This window comes from Cygnus olor, chromosome 1 (genome assembly GCF_009769625.2).
Source record: "Cygnus olor isolate bCygOlo1 chromosome 1, bCygOlo1.pri.v2, whole genome shotgun sequence".
In the NCBI taxonomy this organism is placed as follows: Eukaryota; Metazoa; Chordata; class Aves; order Anseriformes; family Anatidae; genus Cygnus; species Cygnus olor.
The window spans coordinates 114767570-114784395 of record NC_049169.1 but is presented as its reverse complement, the minus strand read 5'-3'; the positions used below and the strand labels follow the sequence as shown (position 1 = coordinate 114784395).

The following is a 16826-nucleotide window of genomic DNA, read 5'->3' as shown; positions in this document are numbered from 1 at the left end:
AAAACATGAACTTTAAATTTCAGATTTTGTTCCCCAATTCAGGTGTAGAATTTAAGTTTTGATTCCCCTTCTGCTAGTTGTGTGGTCTCTGTGAGGTGCTTCAGATGGAGAATAACAACTCTTCCCCCCACCTTTGCACTCTCAGATTGCACCTGGAGGCAAAATGGGAAAACCTGTACATGTATTCCGATAATGACTGATATGGGTCTGATAGAGTATATGAAATAGTGTGGAGATTTTGGTGTAACTGTTGTAAATTATTGTTATTTCACAGGATATACTTGGATATGAATTTGAATGTCAGATTAATATTTGCTTTTCATTTTTTAGATATTCCCTGTTAAAGGTGCTGTAGGATAAGCAGTTGCTCCTAGCTTGAAAGTGAGGAAAATGTACTACTTTGCTTGCTTACCCATAGAAATGTGTACTAGTGTAGCTATGAAGTGCTTGTAACCAGAAGAAATGCTCACTGTAAATCACACTTATGGTTAATGCCCATACCAGGGGAGAAATGGTACCAGCAGAATTGTTCTAATAAAAATGACTTTTTCTTTTTTTTTTTTTTCCCTGCAAGGGTTTTATTTTACTGCAGGTTCCCTTCAGATTTCTTTAGTACATATATATGTTGATTGTCTTCTATTTGATGCATTAATCTAAAGCTCAGAGACATACTGTATGTGAGTATATCCAGCAGTTTTTCCCTTACTTGAAAACTTGAGATTAAAACTGTGAATTACCTAAACAATACCAACTACTGTTTCTTTTAGCTCTCCGTCAGTAGTGAAACATGGTGTTAATTTATCCCTCACTACTTGAGAACTTAATACATCATGTCTTGGTTTATTTGCCCCACTTGTGAAGTTGTCGTTGAATATTTTGTAAATAAAATGCTCTGTCATTGTGATTTCAATAACTTAGTGATGCACAAAAATATAATGTAAAGGCATTTTATCACCTTTCTTGATAACTAAGCAAGAAACAAACAAACAAAATCCCAAGCTGGCAAAGTATACTGCCTAATGTGCTACTCAGTAAGCCTATTTTTAATATATATTTTAATATAAATATGTGCTACACTACTTCAGCATTTGTCAGCAATGCAGGAGAGATTAGTGCATTAAATCCAGAAGCACCAGCATACTTTAGGAGCTCAGCTCCACCAATGTTGTCTTTCTACTCATACCTAGTACTACTGTTGATACTGTTGTTCCACCTATATCTAGCAATACACACTTGTTGCTTACAAAAACCTGCATCTCTTAGCACTTCATATGCATCAAAACTTAAGCAGACTTGGTGCATATCAGTACTTGAGCAGGTACATGTAGAAGCAAATCAACACTTCTGCTGGAAATGGAACAGTTGGTTTTATAGACGACACTTAAATACTTATGGTTTTAGACCTACGCTCCACCCGAATGATGAAACCTCTAAGCAAACAGTGCCTGCAAAGAACACAGCCTACTATCTTCCTCCATTTTGGCTGATGCTGTGGGGTTCTAATTGGAGGGATTAACCAGTCATCTAGTAACTTTGAGTTTTGTGATAGTCACTTATTTTTCAATTTTGCATTAGTTCCAGCTACTCCAATTTATTCAGATGCTTCAATATTTAATTGTAAAGGTATCCTGACAGAAGGAGTAGTTCTTCCAAATGACGGCTTGAAAATCATGATAGAATTCATTGGCATCGTTAATGTTATATATAGTGCAAGACACCAGTAATTATTACTTGGTTCTGGCAAGTTATGTTTGATCTTATCTTAATGCATTATACCGTAGCAAGCATTTAAGTTCTTCAAAGCCATGTTATTAGGTATTTTCTGTGCATAATTTTGACTGTGAGACAAATGGGATGCATACAAATTTGGAATGAGCAGAAGGAGGGAGCTCTTCATATTCTTCATTCCTCAGATGACCTGTTAGTCTCCACATTTTCTTTCTGCTTGGTTGTTGTTTTTGAGAAATAATAAACATATGATATCTAAGTAAATCGCGAAGAGTGGCCCTTGACAGCTTTATTATTGCTATTATGTTATGGTACATTAAGTTTTTAATGAAATAAAAATATGGCAGATTGCCAAATTAGGTGATGATAATTTCAGGAAGCTGTAAACAAGTTACTCAGTAGTTTGTAATTGCTGCAGGTAATTTAACATCCAAGAAACTTCCACCTACTGATAGTAATTAAGATCGCATTTTGGCTACTTGCATTGATAATGAGTATCTGATCAAGGGAATTTCTTTTTCTGTCATGCAGTATTTCACACTGAATATTTTACTCTGTTAGGAGCAGCTCTTTCCTTTTTATTTCATGTCCTGGAAAGTGCCAGTGGAAGATGTTGTAACAATATGTAACTTATATATGAATAATCTCACTACATGGGATCAGAATTTCTCTGTTGGAGAGATACGTGCCTGTGTTGAAGATGAAAGTTTCCTTTGCGGGGCTGCCTGGTGGAAAGTGGTCTTCCAGAAAGAACCACTTCTGGTTCCAGTCACATGAAAGGCTCTTATGCCAACAAATGCCAGAGACATCATTGTCCAGAGGGTGCATCCCTGAGGATGAAGCCTCGAGATGGCTGATAGCCAGGAATACCAGCATTGGTAGCATTAGATGGTCCTGAGTGACCCATGCTGGGAAAGAGCACAACTTTGGTGGTAAGGCACTGGAATGAGTTGCCCAGAGAGGTTGTGGATGCCCCATCCCTGGGAGTGTTCAATACCAGGTTAGATGAGGCCCTGGGCAACCTGATTTAGTGGGTGACATCCCTGCCTATATCAGGGGAGCTGGAACTAGATGATCTTTGAGATCCCTTCGACCCAAGCCATTCTACGATTCCATTCTATGTTTCTGTGAACTGGGTGACTGTGGTGGCACCTCCTCGAGTTCAGCAACTTCCTGGAGTTTCAACCCAGATCAGGAGAAACAGCGCTGCAGCGTTACCGTGACAGCGGCAGGGGCCTGTCAACACCTCTCTGGCTAATAGTGACAAATGGCACTTATTACATCAGCACTAATTTCATCCGATCCCTTTCAGATGAAGATACTTAGTCCTCACTGATCAAATTGTGTCGCTGTAATTACTGAGAACAGACCTTATTAAATGACAGCGCTCTTTACTCACGGCCTTGTCTCGTGCTGAAGCTCAGAGCTTCCCCAGGTTCCCTACTTTGGGTGGTAGTCTTGGTTGCCCCTGGGACACACTCCCTGTCCAGAAACTGTGGCAGTGCACTTAGGTCATGGAGAGCACAGGTAACTGGTTACAGCCTGCATCTGATTTTCATGTTTTAATACGTATGAAAAAAAGGAAGTCAGACCTTCAGAACAGTTGAAGCAGAACTGTTAAATGCATGTGAAACTGCTCGGTCCTTGCTATGAAAAGAAAAAGTACTAGTCTACAATTTTGTGGAAAATAACCTTATTTTAGGTTAAGTTAACTGCATTTAGTGGAGAGCACGTGCTGCGGTTATCCTCTCATTGTACTACTTCATTTTCCAGGTTTAACAAGAGATTTAATACAAGAGGAGTGAAATAAGTACAGAAAATAAACTGGGGGGGCAGGGGGAATTTAGACTGGTAATCCAGTGGATGCATGCTAGTCTGCCATTGACCTGCAGGTCATGTGCACATTTTTTTTTTTCCACCAGAGTGCTCTCTCCAGTCTGCAAAAGCAGTGGAAAGTCTTAAGCAGTGAAGACAAAATCTGTAGGACATCAAGAAGCTGCACTCACAGATAGGACCCTCTTGTCACACACAAATTTTCCTCCACATACTTTTCAATTCAAATTACCAGTTTAAAGGAGCATCCATGTTAGCACCCAAATTCAGGTACTCTTTTGAAAAAGATGAGTATGAGCAAAGTGTGCTGAGTTACACAGATACTCACAAAGCAAACAGAATTTTAAAGAAGACTGTCCTTCATTTCTGTTATTGTTTCTGCAAGGAGTAGTACTTCTCTTTTATAGATCTCCTATGAAAACATATGTGCAGCTATTATTTTTCACAACATTATGATAATATATTTGATATTTTAATAAAATGTCAGGGTTACTATTAATATTATTGTTTGATCTTCTCATTAAATGACAAAATCATGCAAGACTTCTTTTTCTGTGCTCTTCAAGGTTATATACTTCTAAATATGTTTAAGGGATAATAACAGTAATTCTATTGTTACATAATAGTAACATCAAAAAAACAGGAAATCATAAATGTAATGAAGGTAAATATAAAATCGTGATGACTAGGTCAGGTTACAGCTAGCAAGAAAAGTGAGATGATGAAACAACTCCTCGATATAGGTAAATACATTTTTACACATTTCAACATTTTTCAGATTCCTTTTAGTAAAGTTACAGTTTGGAACAATTGCAAAGTTGGTCTGAGGATGATAAATATCTGCATCTGTTTGCCATTTAGAGGCTAAAGTGAAACTAAAATCATCTTATCTTTTACAATTTATATTGGGCTTTAATCATTTCGTAGCTTTCTTCAAGTCTTCTTAGCTAGACTGAATTCTAATTTGTTATATAAAATATATATATATTTGAAAACTTAAAAATTATAAAAAGATTTTGGAATTAGATTTACAAACTTACATTCAGTCTTTGAATGTGTGAATAATTCAGAGATTGCTTCAAAACTAAAAAAAAAAAAACTCAAAACAAACACAATTAATATGCTAAGTTCCTTAAATATGAATAATAATAATAATAAAAAAGAATAAATAATGCAAAAAATGTAATCCTACCAATGTCATCTCTCTGCTTTCCTACCAAATAAGTCATATGAGGTACATTTTAAGAGTTCAGATACTGGGAGAAAATATGGATTTTTTTTATTGAGTAAAAAAAAAATGCTGGAAAAACAGAAAATGTCTTCTAGTATGGTGTAGTTAATTATAACTTAATGAAATTTTAAAGATTTACACTTGCCATTATAATGCGATTTGTGTTTAATTTTGAAAATCTTCTATGTGTATAGAACCATAATCTGTCCTTATTAAAGGAGATCTGTTCACAGTTCTTTTTAATTTTAACGTTGTGAATTTTCCTTTTTTTTTTTTTTTTTTTAATCTAGGTAATTAGATCAGTGTTGAAATGTGAAATTATTTAAAATATTGACTTTATTGTCTAAGTTCTTTTCAGACTATTAACAGAATTACCTGAGTTATATGAAGCTGCAGTGTAACCAGCTGATGAGATTCCTTGGAGCTCCATTTAGGGCAGTATGAAGAGCATGTATACATACTCTATACAAATTCCACAAGGGAAGCAAGTAAATTTCTCCCTAGGAGTTTCTTTGAACTCAACTTCTACTTGTCTTAGCCAGTGAGCTCCAGAAATGAAATACAAAAGTATCATAGATGCTGAACCTTGTCTTCTATATATCAGATATATTTTTTTAGTTACTTTTTTATTTTGTTGTAGCTCTTTAGCAAGATTCATATAGATTTTCTAGCAATATATTATAATCAATTCACAAATAAGAGACTATTTTGTAGGCTCTTGCATTAGAATTTTCTCATTTTCTCTAAAAACTTCATCCTCCAGTGTCAGTTCTTTTTTCACCTGCCTTTGAGCTTTATCATTTCCAAAAATAAACACTTCTTTTAAAACTTAGTCATTTCTCTTATTACTTTTCTCTATCACTTTAATACTCACAAAACAAGTAGGTTAAGATAGGCCATGAGTTAAGTTTTGAATTCGTCTTTTTTTTTTTTTTTTTATTACAAATTAGTTACGTGATGTCATAGGATTATCTATATGCCATATTTAAAGCTCACTGAAGTCAGGGACCAGAATCCCTGTGGTTTCAGTGCATTCTGCATTAGGCTGATGTAAATGCAATAAAGGAGAGAGCTTAAGATATTTTCAAATGTCTGGAAGATTGGAGCAGCTGTATTTTGTATTAGGGTAGCAGTTGCAGAATTTTTGTCACTCACTTTCTTTCATGTTAAGGAAATTCTCTTGTAAGTGTACAATGATTTCAGATTCCTGACTATCATGCACATATTCCATGCCTGCCATGCATTTTTTTAATCTTCACTTAATTACTGGAACATAACAGTGGTATTTCAAGGCAATGACATTTGGTCGGTCCTCTGGGAAAATACAGCCACAAATCATCTCAACACAAGAGTAGGTCAAATGGTAGTAATCAAGTCATATTCATAACTCATTGGAAGTAGACTGTTCTGAAATTGCTACCTGATACAGAACAAATGCCTCATTAATCAGAAATGCATCAACTTAAGAACACTAGTTATGTCAGATAGAATTATGAAAGAGATTACAGGGAATGCAGTGTGTACAATGTTACATTTAAGTGGATGCAATTTTGTATAGACTCGTACATGCTTGGAGGACATGTTTTCATCATGGGAATAAGGTCTGAACCTATGCAAAAACATTGTGTGAAAAAGGAAGCTATGCGGCTCTAGACACTAAAATAGTATAAATAGTTTAATAAGGGAACCCTCTTTAGACTGTCTCACAACATAGTGAGTAACTTAATTTTAAATGCACGAATCCCAAAGTCCTCCCTGTGGTAGAATTCAGACTGAAGAAAAGAGGGAGCTTAGCTAGGGCAAAAAAGATGTCAGGGCTGGAGAATGAGCTTATATATACTCTATATATGGAGAGCATAGGCTTGTAATTTACCTATATATATATATATATATACACACACATATGCCAGTTTAGGCAAATATGCTGTTTATATACATATATATATATGCCTTAGCTTTAGGAGATATATATACATATATACCTAAACTTTACACTGACATGGATGTAGTCCAGAGTTCGCTTTTTCTGTGCTTTGAGCTGCATGCAGTAGGGCTCATATATATATATATATATAAGCCAACTACCTGCTGTGTTCACATAGTGTTGAGTCTAATCTAAAATCCTTAATCGTTCAGCAAAACTTCATACCCAGACTTAGCAAAATTACACAACTACTGGTTCAAAGGGAGTGGAAGTTCAGCTATCCTAGAGTATTGATAATACTTTCTTTAATAAGCAATTTACCATGCAGATGGACTGTGGGAATGGTAGCCTGAGATTTAGTTGGTTGATGTTTCAGAACCATCTCTGAAATACAACTCTGATTTCCCTGAAATACAGAATATGCAGTTTATATGCATATATTTGAAGTCACAAAATTGCATTTTTGTCAAGGTTTTAAACAAATAAAAATAAAATCCCACAAAACTGTGGTACAACTTTCCACAGGCATTTTGATGACTAAAATAAAAGTAAAAAAATGTTCTCAATTGATTCTCTATTTACATTATGTGTGCATGATCCGTAAGTTTTCACCCATGTAGCTCCACAAACATTCACATTTCTTCATGTACATGCCCAGAGTTGCCTTCCTTTTAACAGTACTGACCAGCTGGTTCCTTGTATTGCATTTGATCTTCAGTTGTAATCTGAGATCTTACACTTACTTTGATTGTTTAAGACCTTTCCCAAAACATAACAGCCAGAGCCACTTTTACACTACAACAAAGCTGTAGAGAGAGGTCTTACTCTTGTCCTGAGGTAATTCCCAGGCTCCCTGTATTTTCACTTTAGAGGACCATACATATTCACAGTAATATGCTTTCCCATTTCTGCATCTGTGCTGCTGGAAGGTTCATGAAACTTGTTTCCCAGTCGTTTCATTTTTTAGGTAACTATGTGCTGAATAGTACTGTCTCCATGCATTGGTGGACCCCACTATAGGACTCTTTCACTTAGATTTTATGTACCTTAAATATCTCAAATTCTTCTGTCTTTTAGTGGTAGCATTGAAGTTGGGCTTAGAAATTTTTTAAGATGTCAAAAAATTTTGAAAGGTAAATGATTGATGGAGATTATGTAGAATTGAAATGTTTAAGTAGTGTTTTTATACAGACATCTCAACTGAATGGCACAAAGACCTCACAGGTGTGCACAGGCATACACGTAAGGTTGCTTTTCCTGTTTGTGACTCACACAGGGACTATTTTATTGTAGCTTATTTCTGGAATTCAGCTATCTGTATTGTGTTGGCTTTTGAAAAATAAAAAGGTAATTTCTCTCTGATTACGTTTAAACTCTGTGATGAGAGTGTTTCTGAGCTCAGATACATGGCCTGGTTGCATTGACTCCAAATGAGGGTGATATTCAAGTGCCTGTGATTATCATCTTCCCCTCACCCCCAGTGGTCTTTCCTTGGAAAAGAAGTTTGTTTAGGACCTTGAAGTGTAAAGTAGCATCACATACTGTGTATTCTCAGCATAGTTTGAGGTGCCTGTGGTAAAAATCCATCTGTATAAAAGAAAGTTTAGTTCTAACGACATTTCAGAATTATACTAGTAGTTTGAAGACTCACCATGGAGGAAAAATATCAGCCAACATCTAATCAGATGGCAGAAAGGATGTAAAGTTTAGAACTATTGTAAGCTAAAGCTTTCAGTTTTAAAAAACACAGGAAGATCATTCTGGCTGTTAAGCACTGAAATAGCCAATTTTTTCATTTCGTCATAAATTCTTACATGGATGGAAATATAGCATTGCTATTAAAACAGTATAAATACTACCTTGATTCTTTTCCAAAATGTAGTAATTAACTCATTTGTTTTCCTATTGATAGTGAAATTGAGTGTCTAGTTGTGCCATGTTCAATACTTCTGTCTTCCTACCAGTACAATTGCTCCAAGAATATTTGCAAACAAACAAAACAAAACAAAAAAAACACATAACTTTCTCTAATTAAAATACTAAGCCTCTGAAATTCTCACAGTTCCACATTTCTAATATTTTTCTACTTAACTATTTGCAGTACTAAGACTGTGTATTTCTTCTGAAATGTTTAGTGTCCGGAAATAATTTAGATTACTTGGCATACAAAAGTGTTTTTTTGGTAGAAGTAGGTAAAAGCAAGAAGGCTGAGTCATTCTATACTTCTTTGATTCTGGTTTTCAGGATCTTTAAATCAATCCTTACCTGACAGTCTTTTTATGACAGAAATAAGTGATTTTGGGCACCAGATACAAAAATGTGGTCCTTGTGTACTTTAAACATTGTAGCAATGGTTAGTTTATTTATAAACCTGTATCATTTTGTTGCCTAATAACCGACAAAGCTATGGAGGACTGCAAAAATTCAGAAGACCTGTGGTTTTCCCTATTCTGTTTCCCTTTGGTCACGTGTTGATTTTAGCATGTGCTTTGTGCTCATTCTCATTATGAGCAGCATTTCTGAGGAAAATATATTATGTTTGGTAAATACATGTTTTGTAAAATATTGAGGAACTGCATAAGAAAACATTTTGAATATGCTGTCTGTTATTTGTATTTACAAGGTGACTGGTATGTATGGTTTTATGCCCTTTATATATACTGCAATACATTATGAGTTTTATGTGTCTTTTAATATATATTCTAATACTGAAAGAAAGTCAAAATGTTAAGTATATTATTTTGTGCTACAGACATGATGAATAATATTATATTGCTTGGGAACTAGAATTATTAATATTGCAACTACTTTTAACACTGCTTCAGAAGTATTTGTTAATTGCTTGCTAAAGTTCCTCATCCCTTGTCATTTTTTTGCTGTGTAGCCCTCAGAATAATCTTTGAGAGTTCCATTCTTTTGTTTCAGGCTCTGCATTGCTTGTTTTGTGCTCAGTGCCACTGTCTAGCTGTGATAACTGCTCACACAAAGGGATGTGTTTAAATAAGTGAGCTCTTAAATATTTTAAGTCTGGATTTGATATTCATATTGCCTTATGCTAGTGCTTAATTCAGGTGTTGTAGCTACTAACATGTAAGTTAGGTACTAACGCTAAGCAGCTGAAGAAAGTTGCCAATGCATGGCTGGTGAAACATGACTCTCTGCAGCCAGCAGCAGTGAAATAGGTCTGCTGCGTGATTCAGACATACGGGATACACAGCTCAAATATGACACCATGCCCCAAAGTCAGAATAGCCATGCTGAACTGCATTCTCCATGGTTAATGCCCACTGTCCTTTCAAATGATACCCAAAACTATTTGTGCTTGTTATTCGTGCTTCGCATTTTAGGAAAATGTTTGTGCTCTAGACCTGAATGCAAGGTACCTTGCTACTGGATTTCTTGGAGGCATTCCTTTGTGCAAGGAACAGTTTACATGTGGAAGCAGTTGTTATTCTCAGTTGAATAGAAATTTGGTAAAGAAGAGAAGTTTCTGGTCAAAATGGATTCAAAAGGCCTCAGTAATGAGGAAAATTGTGTCTCTGACTTTCAGCTTTGCATTTGAGTGAGATTACTTCCATCTGTGTTGTTATAGCTGTGGGTGCATCTCACATCTCTGTGCACGCTGAAAGAAAGTTCTGCTGGTGGCCCCCAAGCTAGAGCACAGGCAGCCCAAGGGAAGCCTTGACAGGACAAGGGGGAATGGTTTTAAACTAAAAGAGGGGAAGATTTGGATTAGAGGTTAGGAGGAAATTCTTCACTCAGAGGATGATGAGGCACTGGAACAAGTTGCCCAGAGAGGTTGTGGATGCCCCATCCCTGAAGATGTTTAAGACCACCAGGTTAGATGAGGCCCTGAGCAACCTGATTTAGCAGGTGGCATCCTTGCCTATGGCAGGATTGTTGGAACTAGATGATCTTTGAGGTCGCTTCCAACCCAAGCCACTCTGTGATTCTATGCCTTTACATGAATGCAAAGAGCTTGCTCATTGTTTCTCTGTAAGTGACCCATTCTGCACACAGGTGCATAGGATGTGGTCTGTGGCAAAGTGCAAACTATTGAAACGAGAGAAGGGCAACAAAGAAAGAAATCTAAATTGAAAGACAAATATAGAAGATACCCACTGATCAATATTTTTGGCATGCCTTAAAGATATGTGTTGTTTAGATGTTTGACTTGCTTAAACTCACAGTGAAATAAATGTTAAGTACTTATGTAAGACTACTGAAGTATATTGCTTGGGGAAGCATCCTTTAAAGAAAATTGCAGTTAAGAATAATTACGCCATAAAATTAAGATCTAGATAAGTTTTCAGCACTCTAAAGTTGTCTAGACAAATGAAGTTGTCTAGTTTAATTCTACATCATTTTCAAACCTGATAAAATCTTTTTGAAAAGGAAAGGAGGAGAGAAACCTTTTTATCTTTAAAGGGAAAAATCATGAATAATTTCAAGTGAAAAGTAAATTCTAGGACTGTGGCATCTTGCTAACACATTGTGAGCAGGGGAAAAAACAGTAAAATTGGATAAATAAATGATTTGTTATAAATTATTTGTGGGGAATGGTGCATCTTCTAGTTACCCATCTATCTTGCTGTCTTGCATTTATGATTTTTACTGCTGTTGTTGCTACAGGACCTCTTCATTTTTTGAGGATTTGTTCTGGTTTCTCAATCAGGTGAAGATAAACAAACTTGGCATATTATGTTCCAATTATAGAATGGAAAACTACATGAAAGACATTTCCCACACAAATGATAAGTTGGTCATTTGTTCAATTGTACAGTAGGAGGAGACGGTAACTGGACTGAGAGATGAATTTATATAAGAATATTCATTTCCTGTTCCTAGTTCTGTTTCCTACTTTTTCAGTCAAGACGAAACTAAGCAACTGGGGGTTGTTTGTGTTGTTCCTCTTCCCCCCAACATCTTCCACTTTGTGAATGGGTCTCAATGCATACAGTAGAGTCCTCCAGTGGCATTTGCAAGTCTGGGTAGCCAAGTAAGGCACCTAAATCCATGCTTTAGAAGTGAAGGACTTAATCATTTTCCATGGTAATTATAACACTCTGCTCTTCAAATTCATGTATTCAGACATCAGTATCTAGACAACATATCAAAGTATCCCAAGGATCATCTTTTTGAGTCTGGACCATGAGTACATCATCTTTGTTCATCAGTCATATTTACTACATGGTGATGCAGAAATATGAACTCTATCAAGGTGGCAAATGTCTGTACATGTGAAAAAGCATGTAATTTTGTGATTAGATTGATTAGATGTGATTAGATGCAATATATTTTTTGAAGAACAGAGTTCACTGATCTGCCCTGCAAAAGAACTGTGAGAAAGGAGGAGCATAGATATAGTAATTCGCTATTGGTGGCTAGTCCTGACTGCCTCAATTCAGTACCTCTCAGAGTTCCTGTGTGAACTGTTTATATTTGTAATTTTGTGTGTGCTTGAAGCGAAGGCTGCAGTGGAAGGAGATTCAACTTTCAGGTTCAATTTTAACTCTGTGCAGAAAATTATACACATGCAGAGTTTGATTTCACAGAATAAATACATGATAAATAAAAAGCATTTACTGCTTCTCTACAAAGTATTTCATATTGCTCTAGGTGAATGTTGTTTGAGATCTTATCCATGCCTGGTCAGACAAAAGTGCAAAAGCAGTCACAATATACTCTACAACAACAGGTTGTTTGATAGATACTGGTAGCAGTTTGGTTCCTGTCTAACTGAACTTTTCTAAGCAACTGCCAGATAACCTCTTTTGCACATGCTAGCAGAAAATGGACATTTGAAATACATATTTAATAGATGTGCATAGAAGAGAGATGTACATGTGAGCATATCTTTAAAAATGTTTCCTTAAAGGTGATTTTTGAAAAGTTAACAGATTCTGTCTTGTCTTGGAGATTTACCACCATAAATGCTATTCAGAAGTGTAATGACTCACCACATAAACACAAAAACACTGGTATGGTGGATTTACATGTACTTGGGAAAAAAAGACACAGCTTTTCGATCAGACTAATGGCTTGGAAGTGGCTTCAGGACGAGTGCTGGTAATCGCATTTGACGGTCTGAATTGATGGCTGATGGCTTGTAAAGGGCAATGCACTGGAGTGATTTCAGGGAGCTTTTAATAATGCTTAGCAAATGATCAGGCTGCACAGTCAATCACTTTGTAGATGCCAATATCTTTCCCCACCTCTCAGTAAGTTAGAAGCAAAGAGAAAAACAAAACTAAAGGAAGCACAGAACTGCAGACTTAGTCAAGATAATCACAGTATCTTTAAGGAAAATTAAAAAAAAAAAAAAAAGACAGAAAAGACAGAAACGAGATTAAAGGAATAAGCTTTATACAGACAGGTAATAATTGTAATTTTCCCTTGAGATTTGTATGCTACTTATGAATTCTTTGAGGATTCATTTTCTGTTTATTAGTGTAATATTAAGAAAGACCTAATTAAAGCAGTGTTACCCTGCAAGAGGACGCTGAGAAGCATCCTGTCTTAATTAGATGTTCTTTCCAAAATTTTTCATGTCCTTCTCTTCTGTTGGCAAGTAGTAGACCTAATGGATGGCCATAGTCCCTTAGAAGTGGGATCCATACCCTCTCTATTCCATAACGGGACCTGGGAAGAGCTTTTTCTCTCTTCTCGTTCACTTAGATTCTGAGCAAAACTTATTGGAATATATGGAAACCTAATACTAAGTCAGTGACTTCTCTATTAGAATTCAAGTATATTTAAAATAGTAATGATTTTTGAATTCCTCCATTTCTTGATTACTTATAATACTCAAAAGAAGATTTTTAGAAGGCATAATGATCAACAGGAGATCAACTTATTTGTATGTATTATGACTATTTCCTAACATGCTATGCTCTTACAGTCTTATTTTTAGCTTTCTAAATTCCCTGTTGCCTAGAGCATCATTAGAGATACTTGTGGATATTACCTGTAGGAAATGGTTTGGGAAACAGTACTGTAATGCTCTCACCACAAAGAAACTATGGTACTATATACAGTATGTAATAATTTCATTTCTGATGTGGAAAAGGTAAAAATTTTCCAAGTAGCGGTGGTTAGCATGTTGGAGTGTTGCCATTTAACAAGGTAGATGACTCACGCCCCTGTGAACTGTTGAGTCCATTTCCTTTCTGTAAGAATCCATAGGAGACAGTCTAGATTTGTGAGTTTTTTGTCCCCAGCTTATTTAGATGATTGCTGAGATGTTAATTAATAATTTTGACTAACACCTCATAGGATTTAAATCTTTCTATGATCATTCATTTTGCATGGTTTGCACCTGTGTTTTGTCATTAGTGAGACTGGAAGAATCATAGAATATCCAAAGTTGGAAGGGACCCACAAGGATCATTGAGTCCAACTCCTGGCTCCACACGGGTCTACCCAAAAATTCAGACCATATGACTTAAGAGCACAGTCCAAATGCTTCTTAAACTCCGACAGGCTTGGTGCCATGACTACATCCCTGGGGAGCCTGTTCCAGTGCGCGATGACCCTCTCAGTGAAGAACCTCTTCCTGGTATCCAGCCTGAACCTCCCCTGTTGCAGATTGACACCATTCCCTCAGGTCCTATCGCTGGTCACTAAAGAGAATAGATCGGCGCCTGCACCTCCACTCCCCCTATCAAGGAAGCCATTGACCATGATGAGGCCTCCCCTCAGCCTCCTCTTTTCCAAGCTGAACAGGCCAAGTGATCTCAGCTGCTCCTCATACATCTTCCCCTCTAGGCCCTTCACCATCTTTAGTAGCCCTTCTCTGGACACTGTCCAATAGTTTCACATCCTTTTTGTACTGTGGTGCCCAGAACTGCACACAGTACTCGAGGTGAGGCCACACCAGTGTGGAGTAGAGAGGGACAATCCTTTCCCTCAACTGACTAGGAATGCTGTGCTTGATGCACCTAAGGATACAGTTGGCCCTCCTGGCTGCCAGGGCACACTGCTCACTCATATTCAGCTTGCTACCAACCAAAACCCCCAGATCCCTCTCTGCAGGGTGCTCTCCAGCATCTTGTCTCCCAGTCTGTACGTATAGCCAGAGTTGCCCCTTCCCAGGTGTGGGAATGTAAAGTCTCACAATCGATTGCCTATTTCTCAAAAGCTGAACTGTAAAGCTCAGTTCCACCATAGATTTCAGTTTTAGGGGAATTGATTGCAAATATTTTTGGGTGAAAGACAAAAACTACCAGTGTTGTCCAAGAATCCCTTAGGAAACTTCAAGTTTACCCACGACAACACTTTGTGTTATTGGTTTAATTGGATATATATGACATTTTGCTTTCTTTTTCTACACATGCTCTATGTCTCTGCAGCTCTGCAAGAAGACTGGAAGAAGACTATTTTTTTTTCTGTTTATACTCATATTTTCCTTAGGCTCATGTTTATGTGTTGCTGATAGGATGCATACACTGTAACTTTGTTTCATTAGTGATCTCAAATTGCACAAAGGGATGTTTGGGCTGGGTATTAGGAAGAGTCTCTCCATGGAGAGGGCTGTCAAGTAATTGAACAAGTTGCCCAAGGTAGAGTCCCCAACCCTGGAAGTATTTAAGAGACATGTGGATATGGCACTATGGGTCATGGTTTATTGATGGGATTCAGTAGGTCAAGTTGATGGTTTGACTTAATTATCTTGTCTAGTTGATAACAGAATGGTGGTGAATAGTCTGGAAATGTGTGATAACTTTCTCTGGTGGTAAAACTGGTTGTTTTAAATAATGTTGGGTTTGTTTTTTATTATTATTTTGTTTCTTAATAACCTGAAGCGTGAGTCTTACGGTCATGAGCATGTGACCATTGATATCAGTCAGTAGTTTGGGTACTGTTTCCTGGCAAGATATTTTATAGAGAGAGTGCATTAATCAGAGAAGGAAGAACCTTTAGAGTGTTCTTGTGGATCAAACTTGCACAAATAACTGTTCACCACATTACTCCTTGTTACCCTACAGGCAGATGTTCAACTACTTTAAGTAGCTCTTGCACCGTTGTACCACAAAATACTTTAACTGGCTTACACCTTATTATTAACATCTCCCGGGAATCTATCTGCTTCCCTACTTGTCCACTCTACCATTATTTCCCTCCCACCCTGCAATACAAAATAAATAGTAAATTATTTTCTTTCATTTTCTATGCTTCTTCGTAGTCCCTTACAACAGCAAACCCATCAAATTTGTGTATATTCATTTTACGTGACTTAGATCTTCAAAGTCCAAAAACTTGTGTTAGCTTGTTGGTGGTTTTTTTTTTTTTTCTTTTTTTAATGCTGTTATTGGTAGATATAAAATTAGCAATATTATACTCCAGATTTCAATCTTTTGAAGAGTTTGGAGGCCGAACTGTTATACTTATCTATTTGTTACAACTTTTCAAGGACAGACCTGCCTCTTAGTCTCCTTTACACACATGTAAGTTAGTAATTCTTTATTCAAACTGCTCCTTAAAGCTCTCTCTAAATCAAGACAACTGTGGTAAGAACAGTAAGCAGAATACTTTTCCATCCAAAACCTTCTAGTGGCTACAGTGACACTCTGGCAAACATATCCATATTATCCGAATAGTAAATTTGAAGAGAAAACAAAGATTTTCATTGTGCATTTGGTGGCTGTGATAAACGATGTATTTTTGTGAAGTATGATGTAGTGCATGAATAGCGATACTCATTATAATCTATCTCCTTGTACATACATCTCAAAACATAACAATCATTTGAAGGTCTTTTACATATTTGCAGGCAATACTAGCTGGATTGATTTTCTGTTTTCTGTCTTCTTCACTGTTAACTTACTGCAAATAAATGCGAGAATTGTGTCAAGATAGACATTGAGACATTTTCTGTTAGAAAGTGAAGCTTCTCAACTAAGTTCCATCAGTCCGAAATGGTTTTGTCCTTGTAACCCCTTGTGCAGAACTGGAAAGAAACAAAAAGGGGAGAAAAAGAAAACGAAAATTGATCTTTTCCTTTATTCCCAGCTGTGAAACCATCCATGGTCAGAAATTCAGTTGAAGTGGGGACATAAAAGCAAAGAACAACTGTCTCTGCCATTAGAATTTAGGAAAAGAATGACCTGG

The 16826-nt window shown here is 36.6% G+C and overlaps 1 protein-coding gene across 1 annotated transcript in view; it reads left to right on the top strand.

The window, feature by feature from the left end:
- The window catches only part of DSCAM (DS cell adhesion molecule), a 475090-nt gene that overhangs the window by 254991 nt on the left and 203273 nt on the right, over positions 1-16826 (top strand).